General features: G+C 44.6%; 1 long non-coding RNA gene across 1 annotated transcript; it reads right to left on the bottom strand.

Annotated features, from left to right (window-relative positions):
- Positions 1–2,585: 2,585 nt before the first annotated feature.
- On the bottom strand, positions 2,586–14,687 carry LOC141090279 (uncharacterized). Its single transcript, XR_012232405.1, has 2 exons — positions 14,553–14,687; positions 2,586–2,743 (listed from the first exon to the last, which is right to left on the bottom strand). It is a non-coding gene; the product is annotated as an uncharacterized lncRNA (long non-coding RNA).
- Positions 14,688–15,434: the final 747 nt, after the last annotated feature.

Here is a 15,434-nt window from a genome sequence, read left to right on the forward strand (position 1 = left end):
AGGTATCAACCACTGAGGACACTCAATTCCAAATATTTTTTTAAGGCTATATGGTAACGAAGACCAATATCACCCCCCATACTGTGACCATCACCAGTTCTACACTGCTCTGTAGACCATATAAGTAAATCCAGTGACTCAGTAGTGAGATCTCTAGTTGCAGGCGCTCATCCTGTCTTTTCTTCATCTGGTGTAGACCACTATGACTTATGTCAGCCATGTCTTGTCCTTGCAGAATGTAATACAGAGACATCTGTGGCCGACTGCTTCTAGTGCTTTCTCCCCAGTTCTATTTAAATTCCATAATGTCATGGTGCCCCCCTTGTTTCCATACACATTCACAGAAGACAGACTTGCCCCATTGGTGATGTATACTGCTGAGTATACAAGATTTATGACCCCTAACATCCCACTTTGTGTCTACATATAGTAGAAGCATTCACCTTTATATTCCTCATACATTGCTAATATCCCCCTTTGGATCTCCCACATAGTTATAATAGCCCCCTTTGTGCCTCCACTCATTAATAATGTCTTGCTTTATGGCTCCATGCACCAGTAACCGCTTTTACATTAATGTTATCCCCATTTGTGGTCCCATATATCAACAAATGACCCCCTTTGTGGCCCCTATCCAGAAATAATGCTCTCATTTGCATTTCTGAGGTTAATAATAGTTCCCCGACAGTGGTCCTTTTCACACAGGAATTAAAACTTTCAACAATGTTTCTCACCTTTCCCTGCTCCCATGATGAACTGCTTGGTCTTCTTCCTCTATCACCACTTCTATCCACGAACAGTTTAATCAATTTCATCCCACCATCAACTTAACACTCAACTACTCCAGCACTGAGATTAACTTTTTGGACACCATCATTAAGCTAAAGAACAATGAAATAGAGACATCCCTGTATAAGAAGCCAATCGGCTGTCCAACATACCTTAAATGGGACAATTTCCATCCAAAACACATAAAGAACTCTATTATCTACAGCCAAGCCATCAGATACAATCGTATATGTTCCAACCCCATGGATAGAGATAAACACCTTGGTCACCTCAAAATACCTTTTTGAATCAGGGCTACCATCCAAGAAAAATTCAAAACCAAATTACAAGAGCCACCAGAATGTCAAGGAATCACCTGCTACATTACAAAGCTAAAGAAGAAAATAACCGGGTGCCTCTAGTAGTCACCTACAGCCCAAATCTGGAAGTGCTAATGGGAGCTGCTTGGAAATTACAACCTTTACTACAAAAAAATGCCCGATTTACAATCCATTTTTCCAGACCTCCCACTACTGTGTTTTAGTCAGCCCCCAAATCTCAGAAGCATCATTGTCAGAAGCTCCCTGTCCTCTCCAACAGCTGCAGGAACCATTCCTTGCAACCAGAAAAATTGTAAAACCTGTCCATCTATAATGACCACGGACAAGATAAAGATCCCCAACTCACATCAGGACTACAAGATCCCAGGTACTTTCAGCTGCATCACATCTAATGTGGTGTACTTAATTATTTGTACTAAATGTCCAACTGGGGGTCTGTATGTGGGGAGACCGGGCAAAAACTGAGAACAAGGATGAATTCCCATCGCCACACAATAAGAGAAAAAAAGAATGGTTCCACCTGTGGCAAAACATTTTTGTATGCCTTATCACAGCACCATGGACATGAATTTACTGGTTTTGAAAGGTAACTTCACATCTCAGAGAGACAGAAAAGTCTGAGTACAAACTCATGACGACCTATAAGATCTATGAACTGGTCCAATATTTATGGCCATAACTGCCTATCACTCCCCCATAATGATAGTTCTGCTTCATATCACTTGTCTTATCTATTGAATTTTTTCTGTGCTGTGTTGTGCATAAATATGTGATTCTTCAGATTTTGTATTAATCTATATGCCTGATGAAGAGACCTGAGTAGTCTCGAAAGCTTGAAATTTGTTATCATCTTTTCAGTTAGCCATTAAAAGGTATCAACCACTGAGGACTCTCAATTCTGAATATTTTTCCTCTATCACCAGGTGCAATACAGTGATGTATATTCACCACAAGCAACAGAACGCTGACATTCCAAACTACTGCCTTTGGTAGGCTTGCAGCTTGTACAAATAATGGATGGCAGGAAGACAGTGGTTCTCTACTATGCAGCAGACTTCTATTGAATGTGTGTTAGAGGAATATGCAAATGGTCTCTTCAGAGAGGAAGAGGACTAGAACTCTAGTGCCACATACTGGAAGAGACAATTTGCATAATTAGCATATTTCCCAGAGGAGCATTGTGGCTTTAAGTCTCCTCACCTCAACATGCTTAGCATGTCATTCTTCACAAGGAGAAATAATACTTCTTGGATATGTATTAGAGGATACACATCTAGTTGAAGATAGCCCTAGCCACCAGCTGGCTCCCTTCTACTATTTGACCTATTGTGCTATTTGTGACTGTGGTAGTGCTACTGTTTACTGACGTATAAAACTACAATTCTGGCTGCAGATGGCAAAAATATCTGTATGGCAGGTGTGCTAGGGGTCTGAATTTTGGAGATCCAACTGACCGCTGCTAAGGCAAGAATGAAGCAGTTTTCTAAAGGGACAATCCCTTTAAGTTTGTACTTGCCCCCAATTTTATTAACTGGCGTAGTCTAGGGATATACATCAGCCCTTCATGGCCCTTCACACACGAGTCTATTATATTTCACATGATGATTAATGAATCGTTTCGATTTTCTGGAACACTGCAAAATACAAAAATAAATAATATGAAAAGCTTGTTGGGCTTCAGTTAATACATTTCAATTAAAGTAATTATTAAAACTTGTTCATTTTCAAAATATTTCTTACAGAAAGTGATAAAGACCCTTAAGGGCAAAAGTTTCACCTGGAAATGTGTTTCCTTTTATCTCTCAACATCTCTTTTATTAACCCAGTGACACATGATTGTCTGTATTTTCAGATGATTATAGGGAGGTGTTGCAGTTCAATTTCACAAGGCTGAACTGAAGACTGTGCAAATTACACAGATTTTATAATTAATGTCATGTTAAAAATATTCAAATATGACAGTTTTTATTGCATTCATTACATTTCCGTAGTGAAGACTCATATTGGAGGAGAAATAGACTCAGTGGTTGAAGATGGCAATTGTCAAAGGTTTTTTATTTTCTCGGAGCAGTAATAATATAATAGATGAGTGACTCCCGTTGATTGAAATTTGAGAATATTTACAAGCTGACAGTATTTAACCTTGGGCAAAGGCTATAAATTAATGAACACATTTATAAATTGAACACATGTGTAATAACGTGCAGGTGCTGGGTATGTCACCAGGGAACAGAGACAGACCAAAAGTTAAAGGGTTTTATTTACAGGATGTAAACCTCCTCGCAGGGAAGAAACAGAGGGGGTTAAACTGGCAAAAGAATGATGAAATAATGGTTTATGAAACTTAGGCAAAGTTATCAAACAGTCAAGGCAGATAAAGGTAATTAACGGGTATTCATGAAACTTATCAGTCTGAAGGAATCTTGCTTGAAGGGTCATCTTCTCCAACGTCGGCGCCGTCAGCAGCGGCACTTGTAGTCTCTGTAGTCACTGTATATGCTGTAGTCTCTGTTCGATGGTAACCAGGATCTCCAGGGTTAAGGTGGAAGGCAGTGGGACACTGGGACTGACTGGGTCTCCTGCTATTAATGGGTCACCGAGGAAGAGAGCAGGCCCAAGCTAAGCCACAGAAAATCAGAGAGGTTGGTAACTAAGTGGATTGCAGACCCCTGATCCTATCCACACAACTAGCAGTAGCCGTGGAGCATACCTACGATGATCATAGACGCCTCGGCACAGCCGGAGAGCTAACTAAGCCTAAAGTAAGAAAGGGGAAATCTAAACTGCCCCAGAGGAGACCGAAAGGAATAGATAGCCCCCAAACATATATTGTTGGTGAGACAAGATGAAAACATAAACGCAGGCAGGAAAATAGACTGAGCAAATGATGGGGCCCACACTGACTATACAAGACAGGAAAGGAAAGACACTGTCTGCAATCACGCAAAAAGCCCTGCAAAAAGTCCAACACGTCTGATGCACAAAAAACACTGAAGTCGCACGACTTCGCCCACTATATCAGCACTCTGGTATATTCTGAAAACAGAGCAAAAAGAGACCAATCTAACAGGGGACAAAACAAACTGGCACAAGCAGTATCATATGGGCGGTGATTCAGCACAGCCCCAGCCGGAGCTGGCTGACCCGCACAAAGCAGAGATCGAAAAAACAGATCAAATACAAACAGAATAGCAAATGAGTCACTTAGCTGAACCATGCAGGGACAGAGCTGGAGACATCAGACCTCAGGAGGCACAGGAAGAAAATCACCAGCAGGGATAGAGGGAGTGAGCTGTCTTAAATCCCAATCTGAAACCCCAGATCTCCAATCGTCATCCTCATTATCAGGTGTCAAGCCTCTGTCAATCAGATCAGCTCCATTACCTCCAGTAACCACCAGAGGAAACCCAGAAAGAGAACTTGCAACCCCTCTGTCAATCTGATCAGCTCCAGTACCTTCAGTAATTGTTAGGCGTCAGGTTTCAGCGTTTACTCCGCAGGGATCAAGACCCTCACATTCTGCAGTCTCCTGCTGTTTATCTACTGCAGAGGAGATTGCCTTGCAGCAAATCACTCCTGAGACTAAGTCCTTCTGTCCTCCTACTGAGCATGCTCATGGGACGATCTCCCATTGGAGATCGGGAGTCATGTGCTCAGGTCCCGCTCCAGATCTCATTGGTCCATCTCAGAGATCTGGAGGCTTGCGGAAGGTCCCGGCTACTATAAAAGGCGCACTAGGTTGTTCCGCCATGCGCTAGTATAGACTTACTTGCTGCTGTGTGTATGAGGATGGATGTATGATTCTGGTGAATGACTCATTATAAAACCCCTTCCCTCTGATATTACGTATGTGGTCAGGGACTGAGTTAGAATCAGTGCCAGCGCTCCTCTGCTGCAACAGCCACAGCTGCTAGCGTCCGACATTGCGCTTGCGCCTTAGCCTTGTCGTTTAGCGGCAGTGTCCACGCCACGCTGCAGTAGCAGCCCCCTTTGCATTCGCAGTTGCGACGCTGCGCACACGGTAGGTCTAGACGGACGTAGTGCCGCCGTCTTGGGCTACTCCTGTGACCTGATACCATGTGTGCGTTTTTACGGAGTACTGTGACTTCAGGCTCAGTCCTTTGTGTTTGTACTTTTTTTGGCATCTCTGTGAATTAACTGAGATTGCTCTGCGCACCTGGGTGAAGTTTAACCCTGTGCGCATTTCCGCCATATTGCTCCTGCCACCACTTATCAGTGGTTATATCACCTACTGCATGGTGGACCCCGAGCGACGAACGCACTTATTATTTTTATTTAGTGCGTTCCGCCGTTCCTAACAGTAATAACCAGAGGGAGGCCAGAAAGCAAATTCACAACAGTCTCCCCTGCTCTGAATCTCTGCTTTCAAGCTAACAGTCTCTTCACCGGAACAATGCTCTGTCTCTCTGCTGGAACAATTCTCAGTCTCTCTGCTGGAACAATACTCAGTCTCTCTGCTGGAACAATACTCAGTCTCTCTGCTGGAACAATACTCAGTCTCTCTGCTGGAACAATACTCAGTCTCTCTGCTGGAACAATACTCAGTCTCTCTGCTGGAACAATACTCAGTCTCTCTGCTGGAACAATACTCAGTCTCTCTGCTGGAACAATACTCAGTCTCTCTGCTGGAACAATACTCAGTCTCTCTGCCGGAATCAGGGGCTCTGACCATTCACCAGTGCCACTGTGACTATGCACGTGGGTTTCCGGCTCTGCACGGTCAGGAGGATGTCTTCCTCTAATCACAAGGGACTCTGCGTTCATGCACTCACAGACAGCAGTAAGTATGTCCCGTCCTCCTGTTTTTTCCCTCTGACCGGGAGTGCTCTCTTCTCCCCTGCGTCCAGCTGTGACCTGCTCTGATCCCCCGCACACACTGCTCTGAGCTGCGCGCGCTCTCTGCCTGCCCTGCTTCCTGTTCCTCTCTGCCCCTTGCAGTCACATGGTCCAGTACATCCAGGGCAGAAAGTCTTCCCAGCAACCCTGCTGTCTGGCCAAGTGGTTCCAGATAAGTAGCAGGGAAGGTAACCTCCTTTGGGCTCTTATTCTTCACCCCCTTACACATGTAAAAATCCCATTGAGTCTTTCGATGATATTATGGGAAAAAAATTTACCAGGTTAGGTAAAAAAGAAAAAAAAAAACATTTACCTGGTCATGCTCTGAAATATGGAACAAAGAGCAATGTAATTACCTTAATGCCATTTTTGTTATGATACCAAATTATATTGGTCCTGCCTACGACACTTATTTCAGAGGAAGAATTACACTTAGGCCTCTTTCACACATCCGGTTTGTGCCGTCAGGCACAATCCGGCATGTGTGTAAAAAAACGGATCCGGTTTTTTTTACCGCCGGATGCGTTTTTTTGTCATTGAGAAGCACATGCGCCGGATCGCGCCGCATGTGCTTCCGTTTGTTCCGGTTTTTACCAGATCCGGCTGAATTCCTCTGTCCGGCGGCCGGACAGGACGGGTGCTGCAGCGTTTTTTTGTCCGGCGAAAAAAGCCGGACATGGCGGGATGCGGCCCTCCCGGCTCTGCGGGACAATGTTACGCTATGGCACATTCCGGCCGCCGGATCAGGCTTCTACCTGATCCGGCCACCGCATGCACGGTTTTACCCTGTGCGCATGCCCGGATATCTCTCTCTCTCTTTCATACCCCGTTCTCTCTCTCTCTCTCTCTCTTTCATACCCCGTTCTCTCTCTTTCATACCCCGTTCTCTCTCTCTCTCATACCCCGTTCTCTCTCTCTCTCTCTTTCATACCCCGTTCTCTCTCTCTCTCTTTCATACCCCGTTCTCTCTCTCTCTCTCTTTCATACCCCGTTCTCTCTCTCTCTCTCTTTCATACCCCGTTCTCTCTCTCTCTCTCTTTCATACCCCGTTCTCTCTCTCTCTCTCTTTCATACCCCGTTCTCTCTCTCTCTCTCTTTCATACCCCGTTCTCTCTCTCTCTCTCTTTCATACCCCGTTCTCTCTCTCTCTTTCATACCCCGTTCTCTCTCTCTCTCTCTTTCATACCCCGTTCTCTCTCTCTCTCTCTTTCATACCCCGTTCTCTCTCTCTCTCTCTTTCATACCCCGTTCTCTCTCTCTCTCTTTCATACCCCGTTCTCTCTCTCTCTCTTTCATACCCCGTTCTCTCTCTCTCTCTTTCATACCCCGTTCTCTCTCTCTCTCTCTTTCATACCCCGTTCTCTCTCTCTCTCTCTCTCTCTTTCATACCCCGTTCTCTCTCTCTCTCTCTCTCTCTTTCATACCCCGTTCTCTCTCTCTCTCTCTCTCTCTCTTTCATACCCCGTTCTCTCTCTCTCTTTCATACCCCGTTCTCTCTCTCTCTCTCTCTTTCATACCCCGTTCTCTCTCTCTCTCTCTCTCTCTTTCATACCCCGTTCTCTCTCTCTCTCTCTCTCTCTCTTTCATACCCCGTTCTCTCTCTCTCTCTCTCTCTTTCATACCCCGTTCTCTCTCTCTCTCTCTCTTTCATACCCCGTTCTCTCTCTCTCTCTCTCTCTCTTTCATACCCCGTTCTCTCTCTCTCTCTCTCTCTCTTTCATACCCCGTTCTCTCTCTCTCTCTCTCTTTCATACCCCGTTCTCTCTCTCTCTCTCTCTCTCTTTCATACCCCGTTCTCTCTCTCTCTCTCTCTCTCTCTTTCATACCCCGTTCTCTCTCTCTCTCTCTCTTTCATACCCCGTTCTCTCTCTCTCTCTCTCTCTCTCTCTTTCATACCCCGTTCTCTCTCTCTCTCTCTCTCTCTCTTTCATACCCCGTTCTCTCTCTCTCTCTCTTTCATACCCCGTTCTCTCTCTCTCTCTCTCTCTCTTTCATACCCCGTTCTCTCTCTCTCTCTCTCTCTTTCATACCCCGTTCTCTCTCTCTCTCTCTTTCATACCCCGTTCTCTCTCTCTCTCTCTTTCATACCCCGTTCTCTCTCTCTCTCTCTCTCTTTCATACCCCGTTCTCTCTCTCTCTCTCTCTCTTTCATACCCCGTTCTCTCTCTCTCTCTCTCTCTCTTTCATACCCCGTTCTCTCTCTCTCTCTCTCTCTTTCATACCCCGTTCTCTCTCTCTCTCTCTCTCTTTCATACCCCGTTCTCTCTCTCTCTCTCTCTCTTTCATACCCCGTTCTCTCTCTCTCTCTCTCTCTTTCATACCCCGTTCTCTCTCTCTCTCTCTCTCTTTCATACCCCGTTCTCTCTCTCTCTCTCTCTCTTTCATACCCCGTTCTCTCTCTCTCTCTCTCTTTCATACCCCGTTCTCTCTCTCTCTCTCTCTTTCATACCCCGTTCTCTCTCTCTCTCTCTCTCTTTCATACCCCGTTCTCTCTCTCTCTCTCTCTCTTTCATACCCCGTTCTCTCTCTCTCTCTCTCTCTTTCATACCCCGTTCTCTCTCTCTCTCTCTCTTTCATACCCCGTTCTCTCTCTCTCTCTCTCTCTTTCATACCCCGTTCTCTCTCTCTCTCTCTCTCTTTCATACCCCGTTCTCTCTCTCTCTCTCTCTCTCTCTTTCATACCCCGTTCTCTCTCTCTCTCTCTTTCATACCCCGTTCTCTCTCTCTCTCTCTCTCTTTCATACCCCGTTCTCTCTCTCTCTCTCTTTCATACCCCGTTCTCTCTCTCTCTCTCTCTCTCTTTCATACCCCGTTCTCTCTCTCTCTCTCTCTCTCTTTCATACCCCGTTCTCTCTCTCTCTCTCTTTCATACCCCGTTCTCTCTCTCTCTCTCTTTCATACCCCGTTCTCTCTCTCTCTCTCTTTCATACCCCGTTCTCTCTCTCTCTCTCTTTCATACCCCGTTCTCTCTCTCTCTCTTTCATACCCCGTTCTCTCTCTCTCTTTCATACCCCGTTCTCTCTCTCTCTCTCTCTTTCATACCCCGTTCTCTCTCTCTCTCTCTCTCTCTTTCATACCCCGTTCTCTCTCTCTCTCTCTCTCTCTTTCATACCCCGTTCTCTCTCTCTCTCTCTCTCTCTTTCATACCCCGTTCTCTCTCTCTCTCTCTCTCTTTCATACCCCGTTCTCTCTCTCTCTCTCTTTCATACCCCGTTCTCTCTCTCTCTCTCTTTCATACCCCGTTCTCTCTCTCTCTCTCTCTCTTTCATACCCCGTTCTCTCTCTCTCTCTCTCTTTCATACCCCGTTCTCTCTCTCTCTCTCTTTCATACCCCGTTCTCTCTCTCTCTCTTTCATACCCCGTTCTCTCTCTCTCTCTCTCTTTCATACCCCGTTCTCTCTCTCTCTCTCTCTCTCTCTCTTTCATACCCCGTTCTCTCTCTCTCTCTCTTTTATACCCCGTTCTCTCTCTCTCTCTCTTTCATACCCCGTTCTCTCTCTCTCTCTCTTTCATACCCCGTTCTCTCTCTCTCTCTCTTTCATACCCCGTTCTCTCTCTCTCTCTCTTTCATACCCCGTTCTCTCTCTCTCTCTCTTTCATACCCCGTTCTCTCTCTCTCTCTCTTTCATACCCCGTTCTCTCTCTCTCTCTCTCTTTCATACCCCGTTCTCTCTCTCTCTCTCTCTTTCATACCCCGTTCTCTCTCTTTCTCTCTTTCATACCCCGTTCTCTCTTTTTCATACCCTGTTCACTGGCTCGTGGATCCTTTTCTTCCCCGGCGACTCCGCAACATAGCTGTGTCAGGCGCCGTAAGATGCGCCGCATATACTTCCGGTCCCTCCATTCACGGCTGGATCCGGCACTCCATCTTTTTGCCGCACGGAGCCGGAATGCCACCGACGGACGTTTGAAAGTAGCCACTTTCACACGTCTGTCGGTGGCATTCCGGCTCCGTGCGGCAAAAAGATGGAGTGCCGGATCCAGCCGTGAATGGAGGGACCGGAAGTATATGCGGCGCATCTTACGGCGCCTGACACAGCTATGTTGCGGAGTCGCCGGGGAAGAAAAGGATCCACGAGCCAGTGAACAGGGTATGAAAAAGAGAGAACGGGGTATGAAAGAGAGAGAGAACGGGGTATGAAAGAGAGAGAGAACGGGGTATGAAAGAGAGAGAGAGATATCCGGGCATGCGCACAGGGTAAAACCGTGCATGCGGTGGCCGGATCAGGTAGAAGCCTGATCCGGCGGCCGGAATGTGCCATAGTGTAACATTGTCCCGCAGAGCCGGGAGGGCCGCATCCGGCCATGTCCGGCTTTTTTCTCCGGACAAAAAAAACGCTGCAGCACCCGTCCTGTCCGGCCGCCGGACAGAGGAATTCAGCCGGATCCGGTAAAAACCGGAACAAACGGAAGCACATGCGGCGCGATCCGGCGCATGTGCTTCTCAATGACAAAAAAACGCATCCGGCGGTAAAAAAACCCGGATCCGTTTTTTTACACACATGCCGGATTGTGCCTGACGGCACAAACCGGATGTGTGAAAGAGGCCTTATGAGTCAATGTCCCATGGGACTATAAGACTGCATGGATGTCGCTGATAGTTTTTTGATGAAGTGATGCTGTACCAGAATCTGTATTATTTCAGCTGTACTTACAAGCACCATAGATGTTCCCGATCATGAGGAAATGACAATGCGATGGCCCGTCGCGAACGAAGTAACATTTCTTTAATTAAAGAAAGATAGAAAAACCTGGTTATTATTAGTAAAGATGTCACTTTAAATATTCAATTAATGAATTGCATTATCAGTGGTTCTATAATAATATTAGTATTCTACACACTAACAATGGGCATCAGAGTGATTCCAAGAAGTAACAACGCATAGAAAGACATACGCTGCCAATAATCCAATAATTTATGCAAGGGAAGCCTCTGAATTTATTCAGATGACCCAAAAGAAGTAGATACGACCCTTTTCATCACTCAAATTAAAGACCTCAGACCAGACCTATTAAAATATCTAGTAGCCGAATTAGCTTATCCCTGGTGATCTCAGTCCATTTTCCCCTTCATGGGCAAAACTAAAGGATGCGCTGCCAATCCTTCCCAGGCTGTAGGTCTTGGACGTCCCAGGACTCTCCATAAAGCCTAGCCGCTGTCTCCCTCATGCTGCTCTGACTCGCTCGTGCTCATGTGTCTTTCCACCCGTAGAGCCTGGACTCATGAGCTTATGTCATAAACACTGTTTCTTCCAGCAACTTAACTCATCCTACTCACTAACTAACTCTACCTTAGTTACACCTTCTCCTCACCCTATTTTAGCTCCTCCCACTAGAGTTTTCCTTATTCACTTAACTCAATCTCAACACTGACCCCCACTGTTCTAAGTCCTATATTACCCTCTACTAATATTTCTAATATTAATAATACTAATACTAATATTAATATTACTAATATTACACTGATCCGTACATTACTCAACCAAAAATCTGCAAAAACCCTAGTCCATGCCCTCATCTCCCGCCTTGACTACTGCAACCTCCTGCTCTGTGTCCTCCTCTCTAACACTTTCGCCCCCCTCCAATCTATTCTTAACTCTGCTGCCAGACTAATCCACCTGTCCCCCCACTATTCCCCAGCCTCTCCCCTCTGTGAATCCCTGCACTGGCTTCCCATTACCCAAAGACTCCAGTTCAAAACCCTAACCATGACATACAAAGCCATCCACAACCTGAGTCCTCCATACATCTGTGACCTCGTCTCCCGGTACTTACCTGCACGAAACCTCTGATTCTCACAAGATCTCCTTCTGTACTCCCCTCTTATCTCCTCTTCCCACAATCACATACAAAATTTCTCCCACGCATCCCCCCTACTCTGGAACTCTCTACCACAACATATCAGACTCTCGCCTACCATGGAAACCTTCAAAAAGAACCTGAAGACTTACCTCTTCTGACAAGCCTACAACTTGCAGTAACCACCGATCCACCAAACCGCTGCATGACCAGCTCTACCCTCGCCTACTGTATCCTCACCCATCCCGTTGTAGATTGTGAGCCCTCGCAGGCAGGGTCCTCTCTCATCCTGTACCAGTCGTGACTTGTATTGTTTAAGATTACTGTACTTGTATGTATTATGTATACCCCTCTTCACATGTAAAGCGCCATGTAATAAATGGCGCTATAATAATAATAAATAATAATAATACTAACACTGATCCTTTTTCAATTCCTAGCTCATAAAGATACATACAATTTATGCAGTACATGATTCATATGTACACTGACACGTTAATAAACAGTAAAACAATATCACATTACATGCCACTTTACATGCAAAACGTACCCGATTTTATTAAGACGGTGCACACAGGGATGCAGGGCACAAGTCAGCCCCCAGCACACCCCTCTACAATCCAAAAATGGAAGGAGTATGGCACATCTGCAAACCTGCCAAGACATGGCGGTCCACCCAAACTGACACCCCAAGCAAGGAGAATACTAATTATAGTATCACCTAGCCAAATCAGTTCTCATACTTTGCACTGATGAGGGCCAATAGCCCGAAACACCGTGTCTTCAAATTGAGATTCTCATTTTACTTTTATCCTAAGTGATATTACAAGACTCGTTAAAGGGTTGATTGTGACTTGAAGGATCGCTACTACCAACAGTTGGAGCTCTTCCTCTCTGAAGAGACAATTTGCATATTATTTTCCCAGAGGAGCATTGCACGGCGAATAAGCCTCCTTACCTTGACAAGCCAGAGCTGGTATGTCACTCTCCACAAGGAGAAACCTTATCCCTTAGACCCCAGTCCAGAGCCTCTCACCTAGCCAAATCAGTTCTCATACTTTGCACTGACGAGGGCCAATAGCCTGAAACACCATGTCTGCTATACCCTTGGTTTGTTATATGAAAATAAATATGAACTATGATGATGAGAGCAGAAACAAAGATGTTTAAGTGGATGAGCTTATACTGAGTTGTTCATAACTTTCCTAATTTTTTTTTTTTTTTTTAAACCAAAGAAACACCATGTCTAAAAATTGAGATTCTGATTTGGCTTTTATCCTAAGTCATGTTACAAGACTCGTTAAAAGGGTTGATTGTGACTTGTAGGATCGATTCTACCAACAGGTGGTGCTATAGAGTTCAAGTCCTCTTCCTCTCTGAAGAGGCTATTTGCATACTAATTACAGAAGCATCCACGAGGCCCATGGTCATGCCGGAGGAGCTGCAGAGATCCACAGCTCAGGTGGGAGAATCTGTCCACTGGACAACTATTAGTGGCATTTATGGAAGTGTACCAAGAAGAAAGACAGTTCTGAAAGCAAGCCATAAGAAACCTCATTTGCATAAAGCCATGTAGGGGACACAGCCAGCCTGTGGAAGATGGTGCTCTGGTCAGATAACACCAAAGTAGAACTTTTTAGACTAAATGCAAAACGCTATGTGTGGTGCAAAACTAACAGCACATCAGCCTGAAAACACCATCCCCACAGTCACATATAGTGATGGCAACATCATGCTGTGAGGATGCTTTTCTTCAGCAGGGACAGGGAAGCTTGTCAGAGTTGATGGGAAGCTGAATGGAGCTAAATACCGGGCAATCCTGGAGGAATAACTGTTCAGGCTGTAAAAGACTTGAGAAAGGGGCATAGGTTCTACTTCCAACAGGACAATGACCCTAAACATACTGCCAGAGTTAGAATGGGATGGTTTAGATCAAAGCATATTTATGTGTGTGAGTGGTCCAGTCACAGTCTACACACAAATCCCATTGAGAATCTATGGCAAGACTTGGAAAATTGCTGTTCACATACACTCTCCATCCAGTCTCACTGAAATATACCTAGTTTGCAAAGAAGAATGGGAAAAAACTACCTCTAGATTTTCAAAGCTGGTAGAGAATTACCCCAAAAGACTTGCAGTAATAATTGCAGTGAAAAGTGGTCCTACAAAGTATTGACTCAGGGGGACGGAATACAAATGAATGTCACAATTTTTCAGATTTATATTTTTGCAATGTTTATAAAACCATGCATTATTTCCTTTACACTTACAAATACTTGCTAATTTGAGTTGGTATGTATGTCACATAAAATCTCAATAAAATAGCTTTACGTTTATAAGTATAACATAAAAAAATGTGGAAAAGTTCATCGGGTATGAATACTTTATCAAGGCACTGTATAAAATTGACATTCAAGATCAGCCCCTAATGTGAATATAGACTCTAGACTAAAACTAGTAAAAAAATATAGCACTCAGACGCACTACTCAAAAACTGTCACCCGACCAAAACACTGACCAGGCCTTTTAAATAAATACTGACCGCTGACCATATCTCCAAGTTTCAACAGCTTGCTATCCATATTTTCTTCCTTTTTGTCAAGATTCCACCACTCATGCTGTCCTAGGGACGCTGTGATTGACAGCTCTGCCGTCGTATGGGATCGAGAACTGACTGAGCTGTCAGGTTTTGTAAGTACAAAAAATGGTGGGGGGAACAAGAGGCGCAATAGTGCCCTATCACTAGTGACACTTGAAGTATGAGCAGTATAATACAGTTCCACTCACCTATTCCAGATGTGTAACCCACAACTGGCTTGAGAGCATATCACAGAATCAGCTGCTGCAGGACCTCCACCAACCACTCGCACGTGGAAAAACCTTCAGAAAGTTGTGGGAAGCAGGGTGTGTTGCAGTCCGCGCTGCCGAGATTCACAAATCACCTGGGATGCAAGATGTTGTAGCAGTGTACTCCTTTATTTCCTCCTATGCGTTTCGGCGCCCTTCCTGGCACCTTCCTCAGGGATATTACATCAGCCATAGGAGCAGGGAATTTATAGCCCCTTACATTAGCAATTATGGGTGTGTTCTGTTTACATGTGATGTCATAATGGTCATCACTGGGGGAGGGGCCAGCATTTTTGGCGGAATTTCACATAAATAGCATGATAAAACAAGAAAATGGTCCAAAACACTTGCTAAAATGTACATAAAAATCTTACAAACAGAATGATGTTAAAATTTCCATGAAAAATGCAGCAAAAACGTTGCTAAAATATCCAGACTATCACTGCAGAAAAAAAGTTTTATAAACCCATTGTCACCCGACTTTCAGGGTAGTAGAACCCATGTATTTGCTGGTTTCAGTGTTTTCTCTTGTGACTAATGTTGAGCGCCACCGTCTCACTGGTATCAGTGCCTGTGGATCGAAGGTTCTATAAACTGCTTTTTCATGACACTATCCTGTTAAATATATGGTCCTATGGTTGTTATAAAAGAATTGTTATGAAAAATTATCAAAGAAATATGTCAAAAATATTATTATTATGTTAAAAAACAATCTTCTTTATTTTTGTTTTAGGAGGGGAGCAAAGAGTGGTGCTGCTATTAAAATAGACTTCATAAAATATAAACCAGATTATTCCTAAGATCAACTGCGTCTTAAAAGTT

This window comes from Dendrobates tinctorius, unplaced genomic scaffold (assembly GCF_039654945.1).
Source record: "Dendrobates tinctorius isolate UK_male_01 unplaced genomic scaffold, ASM3965494v1 ptg000048l, whole genome shotgun sequence".
Lineage (NCBI taxonomy): Eukaryota > Metazoa > Chordata > Amphibia > Anura > Dendrobatidae > Dendrobates > Dendrobates tinctorius.